Genomic DNA, 22,693 nt, shown 5'->3' on the forward strand with positions numbered 1-22,693 from the left:
GACAGCACTTAGGATGAGTTTTTCCATGTAGCTTCTCCAATACTAAATTACATCCCAGGAGGCAATACGGTGGACAGAGATATATTGCTGAAACTATGAACCCATTGTGCCCCAACTGTGAGGTAAAATATGATTTTTATTGTTTTAAAAAATAGAAGAAGCCGTGACAACCCATATACCTTGTTTGCAAATTCCTGGGCACTCTGCTGCAAATCAATCAAGGATGACGTCATACTGCTGAGAGAACATTCGCGTTGATTGTGTGAATTGTGGTTTCAGGCAGAGAGTGGGATGCTTGCCAGTCGTTGAACTGCGCATGCTCAGCTCGCAGTCTTCTGTAGGTAAGACTGTTGAATCATGCACGACATGGGTTATCCTGTCTGTGACCTAATTCTAAATTCCCTGGTTTTCAATATTTAGAGTTAACATGAAAATATAATGTTCCATAGTTTCGAAAAACACCAATTTAATTGTAATATACTGTTTGAAATACTGTATACGAATAACAGATAAAATAGTGTAATATGATTTCAACACATGGGTAGGAGCATATCAGGAATATATCAAGGAGGACGGTGTGGTCCAGTCACTATGATACCTGCTTGTAACACGAAGGGTTCCCGGTTTGATTATCTTCTACAATACTTTTTTTAAACGATAGAATGCCAACTAATATCAGTCTGTGAAATATAAATTGCGTATTTGATACCAAATGTTTTTACTTTTTTAATACAAATTGCAAATAGTTTCCAAACTGCTCAATACAAAACAACTTTAATAAAATTGAAACCGTAAAATAAGGTAATGTAATAATAAAAACAATAAACAATGTATTATTTAAAACTAGTGTTTGCATGGAATTGATGGAACTATGTATAATTTGCTTAGTGCATCATTGGTTTACTGATGTAGCTATGCTATTAAATCTTGCATCTAAACATACACAGACGCAAACGCTAATGTTGGAATTGTTAGTAACCCAGCATCAAGCTGTCTTCTCATAAAGTGATGTTTCATAAAGTGCAGTTTGACAATTACATCAGTTTGTATTAAAATAATTAATTATTTATGTTGCTTTATACCTTGAAAAATTGTGTAGTTTTAGGCATTGTATACATGCAGTGAGCGAAGAAGATATCAACTTTGTACCACTGCACTCACCAGTCGCTAACCACGAGTGCAAACAAACGTTCTTTGAAAACTGAAGGAACTTCATCACCTCGCCCCTCCTGCCCCTGTTTATACAACCCTACTCTTGCTTACAAACTGACTCGTCACACCACAGCACGGAGGTTTCGTGTGTGGAACCACGTGATTGAACTAACGGGGTGACGTCATATCGTAGAGGCTACGCGTTGAGGCAGAAAACTTGCCAAGATATCAATGGACATAGGTTTTCTTTCCATGCTACATGCATGAAACAATCCAGTTACCATTGCACTGCATAGATATTTTGCTGAGGGTTAAGAAGAACATTTTTGAAGAGTGGCAAATTTGGTCCAAGAGTTCATTGGAAAATGTTGGCAAAATATATCAATCAACCTTATGCTGAACACAGTAGGAAAACCCTTGGTTATATAATTTATAATGCAGTCGTTTTAATAGACTAAAATGGTCACAGGTAAAGTTATCATCATCTGTTTAAAATAAATTGTGTTTGTGGTAATTCAAGAGGTGATGCTCATGAAATTATTTTGGAAGGTTTTATGCATGCAGAGAAAGAAAAGAATTTGTACAAAACATTATCAAAAGTTAATGTGCCTTTTCCAATAAATTTGACATCATTATTGCACACACCAGATGTTGTAAGTATTGGATATATATACTTGCTTTTTGTATCGTAGTTTTTCTCGATCTAAGTAGCGCCTATGACTCGGTCCTTCCAGATATACTGTTACAAAAATTGGAGAAAATGAACGTTCCACGTAATTTTATAAAAAGTATTCTTGTATTGTTATTGGCACGTAAATTGTACATTCGATATGGAGGACAGTTATCCACCGCACGTTATACACATGAAGGTCTACCACAAGGCGCAGTGCTGTGTCCCATGCTATTTAATATGTACACGGCAGATTTAGGTTCAAAAATTCTTCAACACACGCGTCTATTACAATATGCAGTTCACATTGTTATATACACTAGTAGTAAAAATATTCAAGAAAGGGCTCAAAAAATTCAAAAAGCTCTGGATGAATTATCATCATGGTGTGATATCAATGGAATTGAAGTAAATCCAGATAAGTCTTCGGTGGTAGTTTTTAATAAGAAGAGATCTCATTCATGCATATCAATAAATATAAACGGAAAAACTATTAGTCAACAAAGAAGTCATAAATTTTTGGGACTTATATTAGATGAAAAACTTAAATGGAAGTCACAAGTAGAACTGGCACAATGTAAGGGATCTCAAGTGTTTAACATAATAAAAATGTTGGCAGTGAAGAAAAAGTGGGGTTCTGATCCTAAATTATTACATCAGATCCATAAACAGATGCTAAACTCAAGACTAGAGTATGGTTCCTTTATGTACAATGATAATCTAAGTTGGGCTTTTAACACGCTATCTTCTATCCAATATAGCAGTTTATGCAGGATTTATGGCCTTTGGAAAGGAACTCCAAAACAAGCAACTTTCGTACAAGTGGGAGATCCACCATACAAACTTAGAGTTAAATATCTTGCGAGCAAATTTTTACTTAAGAAAATTGCCAACACGACATCTCCAATCATACCAAAATTTCAACTGTTAAACTCTTTGATGCTCAACAGACGTACAGCAAAATATAAATCCAGATTACCTATACTATATTATGCTTATAAGGACATTAATAAATTTCAGGCTAATATTATTCGTTTACCTAATGTACCATGCTTCATGACAGACTACTTTAATATTATATCTTCCATGAGGATTCATTTTCCTGCCTACCCAAGTAGAGATTTCAGGAAGACAATCCCTACAATTTCAAATAATATATATCAAGACTACATACAGTCAAAAGTACAATGTGAATATCACATACGTATATACAGATGCTTCAAAATCAACGTCTGGAAAAACAGGAGCAGCATTTTACTGTGATAATTCTGCATAATTCAAAATTTTTCCTTTGCCATCGTATCTGTCCATTTACACTGCAGAAGCTTTCGCAACACGACAGGCATTGCTTTATGTACAAGAGAAGAAGTTGAATTCAGTTATAATTGCAACCGATTCAGCCTCTGTGCTAAATTCTTTACAGTTTGCATCATGGTCATGTCATACGGAATGGTACATTGTTAACATAAGAATACTCACACTGAAATTAACGAGGTTGGGCTATGATATCAACTTTATTTGGACACCTGGACATTCTTTAATAGAAGGGAACAATATAGCACTTTGGCAAAATATGCAGCGAATCAAACAATCCAACGGCCGCTTTCAATAAAGTTTCTGTCCGTAGTTTTGGAATCAAACACTAAAAAAATGCTACTTACTGACTGGCAAAGCTTGTGGACAAATACTAGCACCCAATGCGGTAAAGCGTACTATTCTATACAAGAAAGAATTCCAAAGGAATGTTGGTTTAAACAGATTGAACTCTCCCGGAGTTCCCTCACAACTATAATGCGCTGCAGGTTTAATCACACTATCGCCGCAGCTCACCTTTACAAGAAGAATTTAGTGACTTCACCAGTTTGTTTGTGCAATGAATATACTGCAACTTCGAACCACATTATTTTTCAATGCAAACTTTATGGAACTTACAGAGAACCATTTTTACAGGAATTGTACAGGAGTGGACATCAAGCGCCATTGACACTGCCTTGTTTACTGACTTCACCTTCATCCTCGGTAATCTATATTCTTACAAAATATCTTAATAATTCGAATATAATTCTTTAAAAGTGTAATGAAATTTGGTAACTATTTATTATGAAAGGAATAATTGTGAGTAAATATTATGTGCATACATGTATATATTACCAATTGATAAATTGTTAACTGGTGCATGGATTTTGTCCACAACCAATAAATATTTTATATATATACTTGCTTTTTTGAGTAATTTAAATATTTAATAATATTTAATTTAATATTTAAACGTAAGCGTGAATGGATTTATATGCAAATAAGTTATTTAAGAATATATTGAACTTTACGTGTAAAAATTTATACCAAATGTGTTTCCATACGTATTCAAAATGTATACTCGTAATAAACAGTTAAATGTAAAGCTGTAAGTTCAGTAAAATTTATTGATGATAAACTATTGACAACGACACATTACGTCGGTTTGCGTATGAGGATGAGCTTCAAATCGTGAATACAGGTAGGCCTCAACCATAACTTCCACAACTTAAAATTCAGGATAAAATAAGCATGAAATTCATGAAATCCTCATCCTACTGTTGATCTTTAAATGATTGTTATTCATTTGGTAATTATTTCCATATTATGTAGGCCATTTTTAATCACTTCACTTCAAAATCCAAAAACAGTGAACGAGTAAGACTCCCAGCATAGTTTCGTGCATTCTAACACTATGGCAATGTGAGATAGCACAGGTTCTGAACCCAATGTATGCCACCTTTAAATCTCGTTTATTTGATTTTCAACAACGTTGGCAATAGGCATAATACCAGGTGGTTATAATTAAAGTGACGGTGTTCAGAGTGGTACAGCACGGGCTGTAATGAGAGTAGCAGTCCGAAACTTCATAGATATGCTAATGAAGCAATGCGCTCGCGAATTATGCAAAAAAAAAAAAAAAAAAATAGTTCCAATTCTCGCCACCAGGGTAAAAAATGGCGCTGTAAGCAGTCAAAACGTGGAATTTTCCGTAACTCTGACGTCAAAGTCGGTGACATTGCCTAACCATTGTGTGAGCTCCCTGGTTGTGGTTGGTGACGCTTGTTGCTTTTTCCTTTAGTAATGTTCATGTAATTCGAATAGTGAAATTGTAACGATATTTTATTACAAAGAGTATTGTTTTCTGCGATTTATAGTGTTTTTCCTTAAACTATACCAAGTTTTGACTGCTTACAGCGCCATTTTTTACCCTGGTGGCAAGAATTGGAACTTTTTTTTTGCATAATTCGCGAGCGCATTGCTTCATTAGCATATCTACGAAGTTTCAGACTGCTACTCTCATTACAGCCCGTGCTGTACCACTCTGAACACCGTCACTTTAATTATAACCACCTGGTACAATAATGCCTGCACGTAGACACTTCATCGTGTTATTCACGTGCCTGCCTGGGCATGGTTGGTCTTTCTTGGTGTTCCTTCACCAATTTCATTATGCCATCACTCATCCTCATCTTGTCCATTAGGCAAAAGTGACAGTAATTTGGAGTAAAATAAACTAAATCAACCAATCAATCACGCTGTTCGCAAAACTGACGTCTTAGACCTGGTACCCATATTTAAGGAAACATTTGCTCCACATAAAGTGTCTTCTTAGTAGATGGTTCAAGGTCACCATTCACAGCTTTGTTCTGTTGGTTTAATAGGAAGAAAAATGAAAAATTAAAGGTTCATGAAGAGGTTTTTACAACTGTAATGGTGTAGGCCAGCAGCGCAGACTATCCTACTTAAATCGACGTGCATCTTTCTCCTTATGTTACAAAAATACTCTAGCAATAAATATTGAAGGTAAAACATACATTGTTTACAAAGATTTATTTTTTTCTTGACGTTTACAATAGCACCTGGGATTGTACGAGGCAGTCTTAATTGTCCTTGATGTTTTCTTCTTGCAGGATTTTTCTCTCACGACTCTGAAAGAAAAAAACTTTAAATTATTTTCAACGCATATTTTACTGAACAATGTAAACTGAAAGAAATACACTCTAATCGCGTACATAGGTTTAAAGTTATCTACGATCTTGTATTTGTAATTGCTAGCAAAATTTCGTAATTTCTAGCCAAATTATTAAATGCTCAGTGATCTTTACATAGAATCGTATGCTAGGTGATGGTTACAAAATTTCGAAACGTGAAATTTGGTGACAAATAATGCGAAATAGAATTTAATTTCGGCGATTCAATTCATGCAAGTACAAAATATATGTGTAAACTAAGGAATAGTGTTACTCTAAAATATAACTGTAACGTGTTTTTTCTCTATTTTTTCTTATGCTTCCACGGAACTGGAGTTCTATCCTCTGATGGGTTTCTGAGATTTCGATGTTCCCTCCCTGGCTCCTTGAGCCTCCCTCCTCAAGATCAAGGTGCCATCTGTGCCCTTTAAGGTCCAAGTTGGCCCTTTAATCCCTCTAGACCCTTTCAGGGTTCCTCTTGCCCCCTTTGAGGGCCCTTGAGACCCCTTTGAACCCACAATCTTCCCTAGGGGGAAAACCAGCATGCAGAGGAGATCCTTGACAATGGGGCGCCCAGGTCGGAGGGGGACGTAGGGTACCTCCATGCCTTCCACCCTCCTTCCCTCCTTCCTTCCTAATCCCCCCTCCACGTGGGAATGAGTCTCCCCGAGTTCCCGGCTGACGTGCAAGAGAGGCGCGCGCGGTACCCAACAGTCCGCAGTGAGCGCCGAAAGGGACAAGAGAGGCCCACGCACACACGCATGCACACACTCTCGCATGCATACACACACTCTTTCTCAAACCCACAACAAAAAGTAAAGAATATACTATGAGCTACCAGGAACTAAAAGGGGACTTGGAGGGTGAACTACTATGGGCTCGGCCACCGAAAATCAGCCGAGAACAACTATTACACTATACGAGGTCTCCAGCCTCCTCTAGGCAGCCGGAGACCACCCTTACACACTAATAGGGTCTCCAGCCACCTCTAAGCAGCCGGAGACCCCCTTATACACTAAAGTAAGCATAAAAACCCATATTCTACCTCAGAAATAGCGGTAGCACAGAAACTCTATGGTGTGTGGAGATAGTTTTAGTGTAACAGCATGTTTAGACCCAGCCTCTTCGCTATTCCACTTGTCTCTTGATGCCAGTGCTCATCCCTCACCAAGAAGAGAAGCCGGGGAATGGCATGGGCGTCTACAGTAAGGGGAAACCTTCCTTTCTTTCGAGTCACTTATCGCAAGTAACCAAAGAATCAAGAACCCTGTAGACGCCTATGCCAGAACCTTTTTATGACAGGGAAGAAGGAAAAATGCAGGAAATTGAAATTGATAATCTTGCATTGATGATAGTTGATGAGTACGTGTTAACAAATCGAAATATCAACGAATACTTAAACAAACTATCTTTGTTCTAACCGAAACTTTCACGTGACCTAACCTACAACTTATATAAACCTACCCTTACTAACCCTTTCCTCTTAATTCTACCTGAAATATTATCATCATTTCATCAGAACCTCTTCAGTACTTCTTTTTTCTTACTTATCTCGTACCTGCTCTCTAATCCTAGGACTTTCCTATGTATTATACGTATTTCCTCATTTTATAGGCTATCTATCTCCATTGTCTCTTACTTCTACCTGAAATATTATTATCATTTCCTCAGAACCTCTTCAGTACTTCAATGCTCTTACTTATCTCGTATCTGCCCTCTAATGCTAGGACTTTCCTATGTATTATATGTATTTTCTCATTCTTCATTCTATAGGCTATCTATATCCAACGCCTCTAAATTCTCCCTAAAAGATTGTTATCATTTTCTCAGAACCTCTTCAGTACTTTTGTTCTTACTTATCTCGTACCTGCCCTCTAATCCTAGGACTTTCGTATGTATTATACATATTTCCTCATTCTATATCTCCAATGTCTCTTAATTCTACCTGAAATATTATCATCATTTCCTCAGAATCTCTTCGGTACTGCTTTTTTCATACTTATCTCCTACCTGCCCTCTAATCCTAGGACTTTCCTATTATTATACGTATATCCTCATTCTATAGGCTATCTATCTCCATTGTATCTTAATTCTATCTGCAATATTATTATCATTTCCTCAGAACCTTTTCAGTACTTCTTTTTCTTACTTATAACGTACATTTCATTCTAATCACAAATTTCGCTACCAAATTCTCAATTATATTATCAGTATTCTCTTCCTGGCATATAACAACGATATGTTGTACAGGCACCTTTTAATGAGTTAAATCTTTCTATTGTAACAAAATAATTGTGTATGCTGTGTCACTCATGAATATCCAGAGACATTTTTAATAGTTCTTACATGAGCTCCCTCAGAAGATTTTCAAAGAAATTATCAAATTCGGAAAAGGTGCATCCTTAAAGAACGTAAATTGTTATAAAGTTTACATCTCATTGTGGAGAAAATAAAAATGAAAGAAGCGGTAGAGAATGAGAGGAAGCAAAAGAGAATTAATTAAGCCAGAGAGGGAGAAAGAGAGAAAATAAATTTAGAAGAAAGTCAGAAAGAGAGAAAGAGAAGGCACATAAATAACAGTAGAAAGAAAGAATAAAGAAAAAATGCACAGAAAATTGAAAGGAGGAAATAGTATAAACGGTCGACAAGAGAGGAAGTAACAGGATTGATCATACACTAAAACTGAGAAAAAATCGAAAGCTACATGAAAAATGCAAGGAAAGAGAGAGACAGAAGACTTACAAATAACTGTGAGGAAGAAAAGAGTAGATAGCTTTCCTTACTCCTTGACCCTCCCTGCGAACGTGCTTCAGTTCTTACAATAAACACAATACGAAGTGAACACACCAAACCAAGTTGATGAGTACCGGAAAGTTTCTTCCTACTGCTCACAAAACTGCTTACTGCACTCCTTATATAATGCACATCAGGATGTAATCTTCATATTATATTCCAACAGTAACCTTCGCTTTTGCTACCACCTTACATCTACACTAATCCTTAAAGTTAAATGTTTGACTTTGATCTAGAGGTATTTGGATTGAAGTAAGTGAAGATGTTAACCAATTGTATGTGAAAGAGTTCAAATATTGAATAATGGTGGATATTGTGGAAGGTGTGACATAATGAAACATGGATGCAGTGTGAACACAACAAGTGTTGGATTTGAAACATGGACATTCCACAGTGTGTTTAATCTAGAGGAACGGTGTGAACATGGCAACAAGAGGCAAAGAAGGAACACAGACAGCCGATCCTCTTTTCTAAGATACTATGAAGAGAGTGGCAGAGTGGTAACGTAGAATACCAAGAAAGTAGTCCCTAGGTTCGAATTCTGTGAAACGCATGGACATTTCTTCATTGACCCTTGTCGTTTTAATTATTGTAGAGATGTATAAAAGCGCCTCAGAACAATGTAGATCCACAAAGAAAGTGACACACATGTTCTGATCCAGTATTAGTAGGGACCTTGCTTTTTCGCGATAAAAACGAAAAATGTTAATTGTTGCAAAAATTGTTTTTATATGTGCAGTGGCACGCTCTGAATAAATTTTTCCTCCATTCGAAATTTTGAAATAACGAGAATTTAGCATAAAAATATTATCATGGCCTTTTTCACGAATTTCAACACATTTTTTGCTTAAAAAAGGAAAAATACCGCAAAAATCCAATAATATTGTGTTTTAGGCTTGAAACGTAAAATTACAATATCTTCGCATGTATAAAGTCCATGTTTTCGAAAATTTTATCCTCCACAAAAATACTATAGTTCAAATCACAAACCCTGACACCTTCTGTAAACAAAACCACCTGCATGCAGAAAGCATTGCAAACTCATATAAGTAAAATAATCCACACGGAAATCCAGCGTTGTTACAGGATTCATTACGTAAGGTAAAACAATGGCAAATTTGTAGTATGGGATACGCTGCCGCAAATGACGTCTCACTTTAAACCCAATGCTCTTTCTTTTTTTACTTATTGCTTCACCTTTATGGTTAACTCTTTGCACCAGTAATCATTTCCCATAAATTTGGCTTCTTTCTTTGAATATATTTATTTGCATTTTTTAGACAAAATGATATAACATATAAAATATTCATTCGCATATGCACTCCCTTGGTCGCTTGTAGGGCTAGTGGTGCAGTCATGGTGCGTATATATAAAATAATATTAGACAGGGGCTGCCCCCCCCCCCCTTTCTGTGAACAAGAGCTTGAGACCTGTTCCTTCACCAGTTTCATGTAGCCACTATCATCGGCGCGATTAGCTAAAAAGGAAGGAAAGCGATGGAAAACAAGAAAAATACAAATTATGTCGAAAACGTATTCAATGCTCAGTGGTGTATGCTCATTTCAAGATATGGGTCATCTTTCACACTGTAGTGTTGGAATTTAAGAAACCCATATATTTTGTTATTTTGAATGTGATGAGAGATTGTGTTGTCTTATTTCTATTCCTTCTAACCTAGTGAACAAACCACCTATTTCAGAGGAGAACAAGGCACGCGTCGCAAAATTTCTCAAGTGGGGCAGATATTTTGTATATTTACATATTATGTTTATATTTTTGTTCTTTAGCTTTTCTGCTACTTTCGGCTAATCTCGGCGATGAGGATGTTGCAGAAGCGGCGATTAGTGCCAAAATTAGGCGAGGGGGGGGGGGGGTAGTACAAGGACAGTTTATTTTCTCTTGGTATACAAGGTTTATTAAGAGACCATAGAGCGGATAAAACGTGTCAAAAAGTTTGGGGGCATTAGCAAACTAACCGCCACCACAGAGAATGAGTGATGATTTCATCTATATATAGTTTGAAGTTCTTCCTTCCTTTGTTTCTCTATTTCTTTCATCGTTTCTCTCAGTCCCTTTCTTCCTCTGTTTCCCATCTTGTTTTTGTTTTCTTCTAACTTTCTCTTGTCTTGTGTGTGTGTGTGTGTGTGTGTGTGTGTGTGTGGTGTTTATATTGTGTAGTAGTTGTGGTGTGTTTGTGTTTATATTGTGTTATAGTTGTGATGTGTTTGTGTGTGTCTTGTGTAGTAGTTATGCTGTTTAATGTGTTTGTGTTCGTCTTGAGTAGTAATTGTGCTGTCTAATATGTTTGTGTTTGTCATGTGTAGTAGTTCCTCCATTCATATTGGGGGTTAGGCGTAGAGCTGACAACTCTGCACTGTAAAAAGACATGTCAAGAAACAGAAATATAAGGCCATGGATGTTCCCAAGGTAAAATATTCCGGAGGTAAAATAGTCCCCCGTTCGGATCTCCGGGTGGGGACTACTTTGGGAGGTCCCTGGACTAAGGATAAAATCTACGTTAGGAATAAGGATATTAAATTAGGCACCTGGAATGTTCTGAGCCTTTACCGGCCTGGGGCATTTCAGTGTACAGTTAATGAGATAGTGAAGTATAAATTAGATGTAGTAGCTGTCCAGGAAGTTAGGTGGCCAGGAGAAGGGAATTGTAAAACTAAAAATTAGACTTTTTTCTATGGTGGTACTGAAAATCATAATTTTGGAACAGGCTTTTTCATAAATAATAGAATTATCTCGGCTCTTAAAACAGTAGAATTTATTAATGATAGGATATCATATGCAGTTTTACAGGGTAGGTGGTGTAAAATTATTTTAATAAACATACATGCACTAACGGAAGATAAAGATGATAATACTAAAGATGATTTTTATACAGAGTTAGAACAGATCTTTGATAAATTTTCCCAGTATGATATGAAAATTCTGTTAGGTGACTGTAATGCACAGATTGGCAAAGAAGAGACATTTAAACCCACGATCGGTAAAGAAAGTCTTCATGAATTAAGTAATGATAATGGTATAAGATTGATTACTTTTGCAACCTCAAAGAATTTAATTGTGAAAAGTACCACTTTTAAACATAAAAATATCCATAAATATACCTGGTCTTCTCCAGATGGTAAAACTCATAATCAGATAGATCATATTCTCATTGATAAGAGAAGGCATACTAGTATAATTGACGTTCGTACACATAGAGGTGCTGACTGTGCCAGTGACCATTATTTAGTAATTGCTAAATTAAGACAAAGACTCTCAGTGATAAATCATAAGCAACAAAATCTAAAAGTTATAAAATTTGATACAGGAAAGTTTGCTGATGAAAGAATTAAGAAAGATTACCAAATTAAACTGTCAAATAGATTTGATGTTTTGCAGGATTTAAATGATGATGAAAATATAAATGAAACAGACGTAAATAAGAATTGGGAGCACATACGTAATGCAATAGAATCAGCAGCTAAAGAAAGTATAGGATACCATAAACCAAGAAAAAGTAAACCATGGTTTGATAATGAATGTCATAATCTAATAGAAATAAGAAATCAGGCTAGACTTAGGTGGTTAAATAACTCGGATGATACAAATCTAAACAATTATAATAGAATAAAGCAAGAAGTTAACCGCACCTTCAGAAGTAAAAAAAAGAGATTACTTGAAAAGTAAAATTAACGAAATTGAAACAAACAGCAAAAATAAAAATATCAGAGATTTATATAAAGGTGTAAATGAATTTAGAAAGGGGTGGCAACCTAAAGTAAACTTGATAAAAGATAAAGACGGTGATTTTCTAGCTGACCCAAGCGATATTCTAAATAGATGGAAGAACTACTTTAATGACCTTTTAAATGTCCATGTAGGAGATAAATCAGAAGTAAATGAAGTATACACAGCAGAACCTTTAGTTCCAGAACCTAACTTGACTGAAGTTAAAGATGCTATTAAAAGGCTAAAGAATAACAAAGCACCTGGCATTGATTTAATACCAGCTGAGTTAATTAAATATGGTGGAAATTCATTAATATGTCAAATTCATAAATTAATTTGCTTAATATGGAATAAAGAAGAAATCCCTCAACAGTGGAAAGAATCCATAATTGTTCCTGTGTTTAAAAAAGGTGATAAAATGAACTGCAGTAATTACCGTGGAATTTCTCTACTCTCAACAACATACAAAATATTGTCTAACATTCTTTTAACAAGACTAACCCCATATGCTAATGAAATTATAGGTGATTATCAATGTGGATTTAAACGTAACAGATCAACTACAGATCAAATTTTTCACATCAGACAGACACTTGAAAAAAAGTGGGAATATAATCAAAATGTCCATCAGCTATTCATTGATTTCAAAAAAGCATATGATTCGGTCAAAAGAGATAAATTATATAATATATTAGTAGAGTTTGGAATACCTAAGAAGCTTGTTAGTATGATAAAAATATGCACCAGTGAAACAGAAAGTAAAATTCGTGTGGGTAATAATATGTCTGACAAATTTACAATTCATGATGGGTTAAAACAAGGAGATGCATTATCTCCATTGCTCTTTAATTTTGCCTTAGAATATGCTGTAAGGAAGGTAAAAGAAACTAAAGAAGGACTAAAATTAAATGGTGTGACTCAGTTGTTAGCATATGCAGATGATGTAGACTTACTGGGGGATGATGTGAATACAATTAAGAATAATGCTAAAATATTTTTCAAAACTGCTAAAGAGATAGGTTTGGAAGTTAACAAAGAGAAAACTAAATATATGCTTACAGGCCGAAACCAAGTGTTAGGTAATAATCAAAATCTAATTATTGATAATAACTCGTTTGAACCAGTTTCCAAATTCAAATACTTAGGAGTAATATTAACAAATGAAAATTATATTAAAGAGGAAATAAAAAGTAGGCTTAATTCAGGAAATGCATGTTACTTCTCTCTTCATAAACTTTTGTCTTCTCGTTTAATATCTAAGAATCTAAAAGTTAAAATATACAAAACAGTAATTTTGCCTGTAGTATTATATGGGTGTGAAACTTGGTCCCTTACATTGAAAGAGGAACATAAATTGAGAGTATTTGAAAATAAGATCCTTAGGAAAATATTTGGAGCTAAAAGGGATGAGGAGACAGGTGAGTGGAGAAGGTTACATAATTTAGAACTACATAAATTGTACTCATGTCCAGATATTATTAGAATAATTAAATCAAGAAGACTTAGGTGGGCAGGCCATGTGGCACGAATGGGAGAGGAAAGAGGAGTTTACAGAATTCTTGTTGGGAAACCAGATGGTAAGAGACCTGTAGGAAGGCCAAGACGAAGATGGAGGGACAACGTTGAGATGGACCTAAAGGAAATCGGTAGGGATGGGAAAGAGTATATAGATCTTGCTCAAGATAGGGACAGATTGAAGGCCTATGTTGCTGCAGCCATGAACCTTCGGGTTTAAGAAGGCTAGAGAGTTAGTTAGTTAGTTAGATATAACATGGTAATGTATATTTCTAAGGTTTCATATAGATAAGAGTGTATTTGAAATTTGTTTGTACATTTTATGTAAATTGTATCTTATGTAAATAAAATATATAATGGGCATGAACAGCCATATGCATTGCTGTAAGTCCAATAAATATATTGATGATGATCAAAACAAGACAAAAAGTTCGTAAATTTATTGCGGTTGGAAATTTTAAAATAACTTGGTGACATGGCAAGGCAAGATAAGTGTGAACATTTTGTAGTAATATAACTTTCAATGAGCTTAGAGATTTGTGTACATAATGATATTTTATAACATTGGTTATTTTCTAAAAATAATCATGTGAACAGCAAGGAAGTAGTGCAACTTAGTAATATTGCCTGACTTAGCCTTAGAAAAATAACATGCCGAGTTCTATGCGTGAGGGAAAGTCTCCGTTTACTCCGAGCTTGTTTTCAAAACACCAGCAAGGACAGCCTTTGAAAATAGGTGAGAAACAGATTCTACTCAATATTTATGTAACGTTCTGTCAGTAGTATCCTGAGAAACCAGTAAATGAAGTGGTTAAGTTGGTATCCCAGTGCAGTGGTGTGTCAGTGTCTGCAGTTTTAAGGGTTATGAAAGAGAGAATGACCGGGAGAGTAACAATGTATGCGGCTGCATATTCGTCTGATGTTTTGAGAGCGGGTTCTCACATTCAGAGGCTCTTATATAAAATGAATAGGTGCTGCGAACTATGAGTGTAACAGCAGATGATTGCGGTCATGGATCAGCTGACGCGGAGTGATACATCGAATCGGTGAGACCGCTTGTTTACAGAAGGTCTCAGGGATGGTGATTTAGACCTTAGTGCATGGAATAATTCCGATAGCTACGTGAAGCCACGTGAAAATCGATGTTTTACACTACTTTTCGCTCTCCATGGGAAAGTTGTGCATCCCTGAGCAAAGTGGTGGAACTTCAAAGTTCCTACCACCATAACATCTATATTTGTCGAGCAAGAAATATTCTACGTCATCGAGCGAAGAGATTCCGTTCCCGCGGTGATCGAGTGCGCACCTACCGTTACTCAAAATCCGTAACACCGGTATTTGTCGTACGAGAAATAACGAAAGAATACTTCATCAAAATTCCTTCCCAACGTATGAAACTGTCAGGTATAGTCGTAGACCACGTGACCTACAAATTAAAATACTGGTTTAAAAATCACAAGGAATCTACAACTCTATCTTTGCAAAACGGACTTCTCCGATGGCATCTTCGTAATGACGCGTCGTCGCCTAGTAATCATGTAGTCCAGGGTTCGATTCCCGGTGGAGGCACATAGAGATTCGGATCCCACTTTAAACTTTACTCCAGTCCCGATTAGACATACTGCATAAAGTGTACTTAAAAAAATACTAACACAAATATTTTTCAGAAAAGTGTGCTAAAATTTAAAGGCGAATTTTGGGTAGAAATAACACCGAAAACTAAAGAAATACCACTTTTAGGAAAAGTTATCATCGAATAATCAAGGTCCCTAGATATGGAATGGACGTTTAGTCAGTTTACCATTCATCCTTATTGTTGCGATTAATGTAGAGAGCTGTAAAAGAGACTTAAGATATTGAAATTGAAATGCAAGATGATGATGTAACGGACGAGCGAAGTGATAGGATGGAAGAGAGAGAGTGGATGCGAACAGGTGATAAATGAGAGTAAGAAGATCATGAGCAAAGGAACAACAAAGAAATGGTATGAAGGTGAAACAACAAACAAATTAAATATTCCCTCCTTATATTGATGCGCCTAGAGGGCACATCAGGAAACCCAGGATCCTGAAATCTATTGATTGGTCCAATGGTAATGTCACGGAGCTATTAGCATCTGCTCCAAGAAGCAAAGGGTTCTCGTATTGAATCCTGAGTAAGCATGGATGTTCCTTTTGTGAGTTCTATTAACATTCACTTCATCACTCCGTCTGTAATTGTCACAGTGCGCTACAAAATCAGGGGCTCAGGGTTTGAAATCGGTACGGGCATGGGTGTTATTTGTGTGTGCCCATTCAACAATTTCATAATATCATCTTGCCGAAGTCCGTGACCTAGTGATTATCACACTTGGCTACGACGCCAAGGGTCCCGAGTTCGAATCCGTGCCTTGGCATGGGTGTTTTGTTTATCAATTTCATCATGTTATCATTCATCTTCATCGTCTAGATTAGCCAAAAGTGACAGGAAAGCGAAGTAAAGTATACCAAAGCAATCAATCATAGCTCATCCTCACCGTCGCCATTAGCCAAATGTGGTAGAAAAGCTACGATAAAGAACAAGAATCAAATAAATTCATCACTCAATCTCATTGTTGCTGTTAGCATAGTACGACAGCAACGAAAAAAATCAGAAAAATGAAATAAAATGATGAGAATGACTGAATAGATGCAGCATAACAACAACGTGCATTTTCATCTACCCAATGAGGAACTATTCTATGAAATAGGCAATTGGAGAAAGTGTGAAAGAACAGGGCTCGTGGTGGTTCACATTCAGTAGCCAGTTGCTTTTGGGAATCTATGTCTTAGGTTTGAATCCTACGAAAGGCATGAACATTGAGTTTGTTCCCCATCGATTTCGTTAACTTTCATTTCATCCTCATCGTTCTTGATTAACCTAGGCAGGTAAAAACGACGTCAAATTACTAAAAGAAAACTCACGAAAAGAACAAAAGAAAAACCTGCCCTGTTGACCGAAAGTGTTGAATGAGAGACCTACGGCGAGATACCGGGTTCGAATACCATCATGGGCAGGGGTGTTTCGTTGCGAGGGTTTATTCACAAGTTTCACGTAGACAACGCTGTCGACTTGTAATCAAGGGGTTCCGAGTTCGTTACCTGGAAGAAGCACAAAGTATTTTTGATACCATAAAAAATGGTAGGTCCAGTCCAATTAGCCTATCTGTGTGTAAAAGTAGACTAAACGCAATAATTCAATCAATCAATCAATCAGTACACCATTTTCCCTATCGTAAGTACTCCTAGCAGAGTACAGAATACCCTACTGTCTCTGCATGTTACTTTAAATGATAATATGCCCTCACCTAGCAGTGTAAAATGTCCTTGAGAAGAAAGGTGGAACACATTGATATCTTACGTAGATACATAGGGCTATTAATAACTTTTTTCAATATGGCGGACTTAGCGGCAGAATGATCGGTGGGGACTTTTGATATGTTATTACTATTGTTATAAAGAAGCTACGCACCAAATTTCAGCTTGTTATGAATTATAGTTCTCTTATTTCGTCAAAACTTTCATTGTCCACCATTTTCAAATATGGCGGACTTAGCGTACGGGTGATCGCTGGAGATTTTTGATATGTTGTTATCGGCTTAAGTGACTGCACTAATATTTTTTACAGAGGAAATGTTAATAACTGAATTTGTGTTTATCATCTTCAATATAATGATTGCCGAAGTGAGTTTAGAAGTTTATAGGAATAGAAATGTGTGAATAGAGGTTTATAAGATGTTTTTCCCAAGTAAATAAAAGTCGATACCATACACTCATATTTATTGTATGAGCAGTATCATCTCCCCTGCCCCTCCCTTATCCCACCACACTCAAAAACAAAAAGGAAAATTGGTGCTGTATCTTTCCTAAGAAAGTCCTTTCAGCCTAGGCTTAGAAAATACTCAAGTGAATTAATGCACAGTATCCAGTCTACATCAGTGACTGCGGTGACAGAGTGGTCAGAGCCAGGCAGGTTCCAATGCTAGTTCAGGGCTTGAGTTCGTGATTGGATTTGTCCCATCTCTTGCTTTATCATTCATCCTTATCCCGATTTACCCAGAGAGGTAAAAAAAAGGAAAAAGTTTATTCCTCTTGAAATACCTATTGAAACCAATGTTAAAAATTCATATGTAATTCGGATTTTCAAACCCTTTATATGGGTAATTTGAAGTCACGTAAGCAGAGGCGGTTGTAGGGAAGACAATGTTCCTGTTTGCTGATATGCAGCCCCTACCATCTCCTCAATACATGGAAATGTCCACCCACTTTTGTGTTCGTCCTTCAACCAGCCTCCCCACTGGCCAATGATATGTGAAAGTCTTGTCATCTGCCCTCCGTTGCCATTCGTGTGATTAATCAGGGAACATTGTTCCCAATGTCGACCCTTGGCACATTGAATCTCAAGTGAACGTTATAGTGACGACTAGTCACACGCAATAAATGAAACTAACAAATAAAATCACAAATTTTAGAGATATCTATTGTTGTTACACGTCTATTTGATTTTGTATTCTAATACATTTAAACATGTTTTTAATTTGCTGGTAGCTTAATTATTGTTGTGAGAGGAATTGTCTTTTGCTTGTACTATAGGACCACGCACAAAATACGGCAATTTTTACGGTAAGGTCCACTGCATGTTCATTATTGTTGATTATACTGCAGTACATTAGTTTAATTTTATTGATTGTCTTTAAAAATGCATGCTTCGCTTAATTCGAATCATTTTCCTGTCCCCTTGGAGCTATAATTTTGAAAGAAATCCTCTGTACGTAGAATGCGGCAGATAGTTTCAACTAGTTCCAAATGGCTGTTCTGATTGTGGCACCATGAGTCACTGGAGAAACGAAAAGGGAGATGGAGCTGCTTCCAGGCGACAGAGGACCGAGCAGTGTGAAGTGTAGACGAGAGAGTCGTGCGCGTTTCCACGCAACCACTACATCCCCTGCAACCCTTCCCTTACAGCTTATTTCCTAAGGAAACTAAAAAGGGAGAGGGGCGGCCTCCCCCGCCTCTCACGAACGCCAACAGAGGAGAACTGTTTACCACCTCAATGACACCCAGCAGCTCCGGAGAAGCCGTTAGCGCATGGCTCGTCAAAGGGTGGAAGTATGGAGTTTTCACCAACGACTCCCTTTTCAGCAACCAGCTGATGCCTACGTCCCTCCCGACCTGGGTTGTCCCCCAAGGACCATTCACCCCTCTGCAGTGCTGTTTCTCCCCCCCCCGCCCAAACCCTTTCCCCTACAGTTGAAGGAACCCTTAGAGAACGGACTGCAGTTTTTCTCCTGGCCTAAAACAGGCTTTAATTCGAGGGGGAGATTATTTGATCTAAGAGCAGTAATCTAAAATTTTCCCAAAATTTGTGTTTTTTTAATTTTATTTTTTATCCGGAATCTGAAAGAGAAAATCATGTTGTTAGAGATGATCTACTCGTGCTGTACAAGAAACTAACTTACCTCAGATGGGGGAAAGGTGGTTGGTACACATGATTTTATCTCTAAAATTCAGGAAACAATTTTGTTATTGAATCACTGCCTTTTTTGTTGTTTACAAGGTGCTATTGCATAATAATTACAAAAAATGATCATCAATAATTATAAAGTAAGGACCAACTGTAGAATGAGCGTTACACACATATTTTGTAATTCACTAAACCTAAAATAAAACATATTATTCTTGCATCAATGCTTTTATTGTTTATTTACTTACAGTTTTATGTAGTAATTATCATATGATCACAAAAATTACCATCATTACAGGCATGGGTGTCATGTCGGAGCAGGGGTGTAAGAGATCACCCTTTCTCAAGACACCCAAATATCAAAATCACTTCCACGTAGCACACCCTGGACTGCAATTTGCAGACTAACAGGGCTCTGGCGTCTGTACCCATGGGCAGTATAATCCTCTATAGGACTTGTGTCCATATCTGTTTCTGATTGTCCCCCAATCCATCATCCTCATCTTCGCAATTAGCCAAAAGTGGCAGATAAGGGAAGAAAAGTAAATCATGCATTCATGTTCGGAACACACTCCAAAGGAAAGGGGGAGGGGCTTAAAGGTCCACACGAGAATATGTACGTTACCTTTATGAATTTTATCAACAAAAGTAATACAGAAATATTGGGAACACCTTAAGAAAGAATGTAATTTATTTTAATTTTTTATGAATATATTCAGAGTTGAATAATCAAAAACAAGAAGTGGTTGACCTGGCAACCCCCGCCCCCTTCGTTGAAGTTAAGGCTAATCCATCCATCCTAAAGTTAAAACCGAAACTTAAAAGGAAATGAATTGTATTTTAATTTGTTACATATGCTGCGTTGGAACCATTTCCTGTTCATAACAGTTCCCTTACGTCTTACACAGTAGCAGCGATTTGGTGCCAAAACTACGGGAGCAGGCTGTAGACAAGGCTGTGCATTACGAGACCATAGTAGGGGAGCAAGAACTGGCAAAAAGTGAAGGGCAAATGCCCCCCACACCCTCCTAATCGCCGCCACTGATCTTACATGTAACGTGTACATTTAATGTCGTGTATTTGTGCAATTATACGTAACGCATCTGTACCAAAATTACATCTGAAACAGTCAGTAAGCGTCCCAGAAATTGTGGAGACACTATGCACCTTTTTTGTTAGTCGACACGGGAATATTTTACTATCACCTATCTTACGTCGATTTATGAAATGCGATTACAAAAAAGGCTATAAAAACCCCACCAAGGGTCCTGTGCACACCACTGTATGTGCCACTATTGAAGAAAATCATAAAATGTAAAATTGTGACGTCAAGCGTGTTTTCAGTGATATGAGACAAGTATATAAAATAGTGAATTAAGCTATTCTATTAAAATGCTGTTATTTGGGAAAATAACATTAAATCTAGCTAATCTATTGACCTGAAAATAAAACCAACAACAAAGAAGAAATATTTTTTTATGCTGAAGTTCTCAATTCGCCTTTAAATCTGTTGCACTTTGCCAGGCAATTACAATTTTGATGCTAATTAAGTTTAGCTCCTGTACGTTTTACTGCAAAAACAGCAAAATGAGATTTTAGAAGTAGGTAGCCAAAAATTGTTACCCAAATTCATTAAGGGTATATTTAATTTTGAGTAGGAACTATGGTGTGAAGTTTCAGCGATTATAGAGAAATTTAAGAAATGGTACTCACCAATCGTCTACGACTGTTCCTTCTCGGACGTGCATCTTTTTGATTCTATTCCTGGATCACTGCATTGCCTCTGAAAGGTACAAGATGAGACACAAATAATCCACGCTGTAATGTTGTTTATTAACAACTTAAGTTAAATGTAAGAGAAGGCTCCACTTGTTGCCCAGACTTTTAAGAACGCAGAATAATACTTCACGAAACTTTGCGTAACTTTCTTTGGTTAAACAAAACAACCGCCAAAGTGTACCAAAGTTTTGTTATTGTAAGTTTGAAACACATCAACCCATTTCTCCCAAATACAAATGCCAATTAGTGCTCTACGCTGTCTCAAAGCTACAGACAAATACATTCAATTTACGGAATTTGGAAGCACCTAACACATGGAATACCCGTTGTGTCTCTAAACTCTTATATGCCCTGAGGGTTTTGATTATATCGATAGTGGTCTGCTGAGAACAATAGCTTCAAATACACCCAGAGATTTCACTAATTTTGAACAACAGCCAAGTGTAAGAATTGCATCTAAACCTTGCTTTCTTTACAAGGCAACATTTTTATTTTATTTTAAAACTGATAGTCACGAATAAAGCAACACTATTAAGAAATACAAAATGACCCAGTGACTACACTATCCTTGGGAAAGAAGCACCTATTTTGGCATTTCTCAGGAAACCAAATTTGGAATACTAAGGCCTCTGCAAAAGTTGATATAATCCGTAAGAAGATTTTAAATGATACACTCCAGTCACCTTTCCCAATTCTCACACCCTAATCATGATACAATTTTTGATTGCAAGTCAACAACTCTCAACGATGACAAAGCACGTCATTGGAGTTCACTTCAAATAAATTGCTTTGATCCAATCCTAGGCGCACCCTACACCAGCTTCCAGAGGTCTCTTTCCATACAATTGGTTGATTTTTGCTAGAGGAACATTTCAGTGTTCAAGCCCCTATTTTAAGCTACAGATAATACAAATTCCTGTCTCGCCTCCATATATCCCAGTTATCATCTCGATCGCTTCTCGAGTCTTGAAGTGATATGGAAAAATATTTTCAGAAGGTTGTCCAGATCTCTCCCGAATCTCATGATCTCAGAAGTTTACGGAGACTATGCTAATTGTCTTCTTACCCTGTTTGAATGCACACTGAATAACAAGTAAGATTTCTTAAATATAAAAAGGAATTCTCACCTACTGCTTGTACAGTACTCCTCTTGCAAGGTGCTGTAGCCTGCAGTTCCTTCTGAACGATGTTAATCAGGACCATATACACCACACTTCTTCCGTTTCATTGGCTTCTTAGGAGACGCCGTGAAGTCCAGTATAGTTGTGGAACTTCTGTGTTTCCTTAGGCAGCCTTGTGGAAGCAGTGCTGAGACTTCTTTCCAGAAGAGAAACCTATTTGCTTGGACTCTTCAGGCCATGCAACAACTCTTTCTCTAAAACAATGTATATTCTTACTATTTTACCACATTTATAGGATACATATAAATGTTTAACAAGTTTAAAATTAAATTGAAGCGATTTGTAATTTTACAAAATAATCTCACATTTCTTAAGCAGCTATATCTATGTAGACTTACAACAGAAACAGCTGCGAACACTTCCTGATTAGGATTTCGGAATTGGAATGTAGATCCACATTAAGGGAT

At 36.8% G+C, this 22,693-nt stretch overlaps 1 long non-coding RNA gene across 1 annotated transcript; it reads right to left on the reverse strand.

The window, feature by feature from the left end:
* Positions 1–5,680: 5,680 nt before the first annotated feature.
* On the reverse strand, positions 5,681–22,378 carry LOC145980109 (uncharacterized). Its single transcript, XR_014440827.1, has 3 exons — positions 22,233–22,378; positions 21,040–21,109; positions 5,681–5,769 (listed from the first exon to the last, which is right to left on the reverse strand). It is a non-coding gene; the product is annotated as an uncharacterized LOC145980109 (long non-coding RNA).
* Positions 22,379–22,693: the final 315 nt, after the last annotated feature.

This window comes from Lepisma saccharinum, chromosome 27 (assembly GCF_977018435.1).
Source record: "Lepisma saccharinum chromosome 27, izLepSacc3.1, whole genome shotgun sequence".
Taxonomy (NCBI): domain Eukaryota; kingdom Metazoa; phylum Arthropoda; class Insecta; order Zygentoma; family Lepismatidae; genus Lepisma; species Lepisma saccharinum.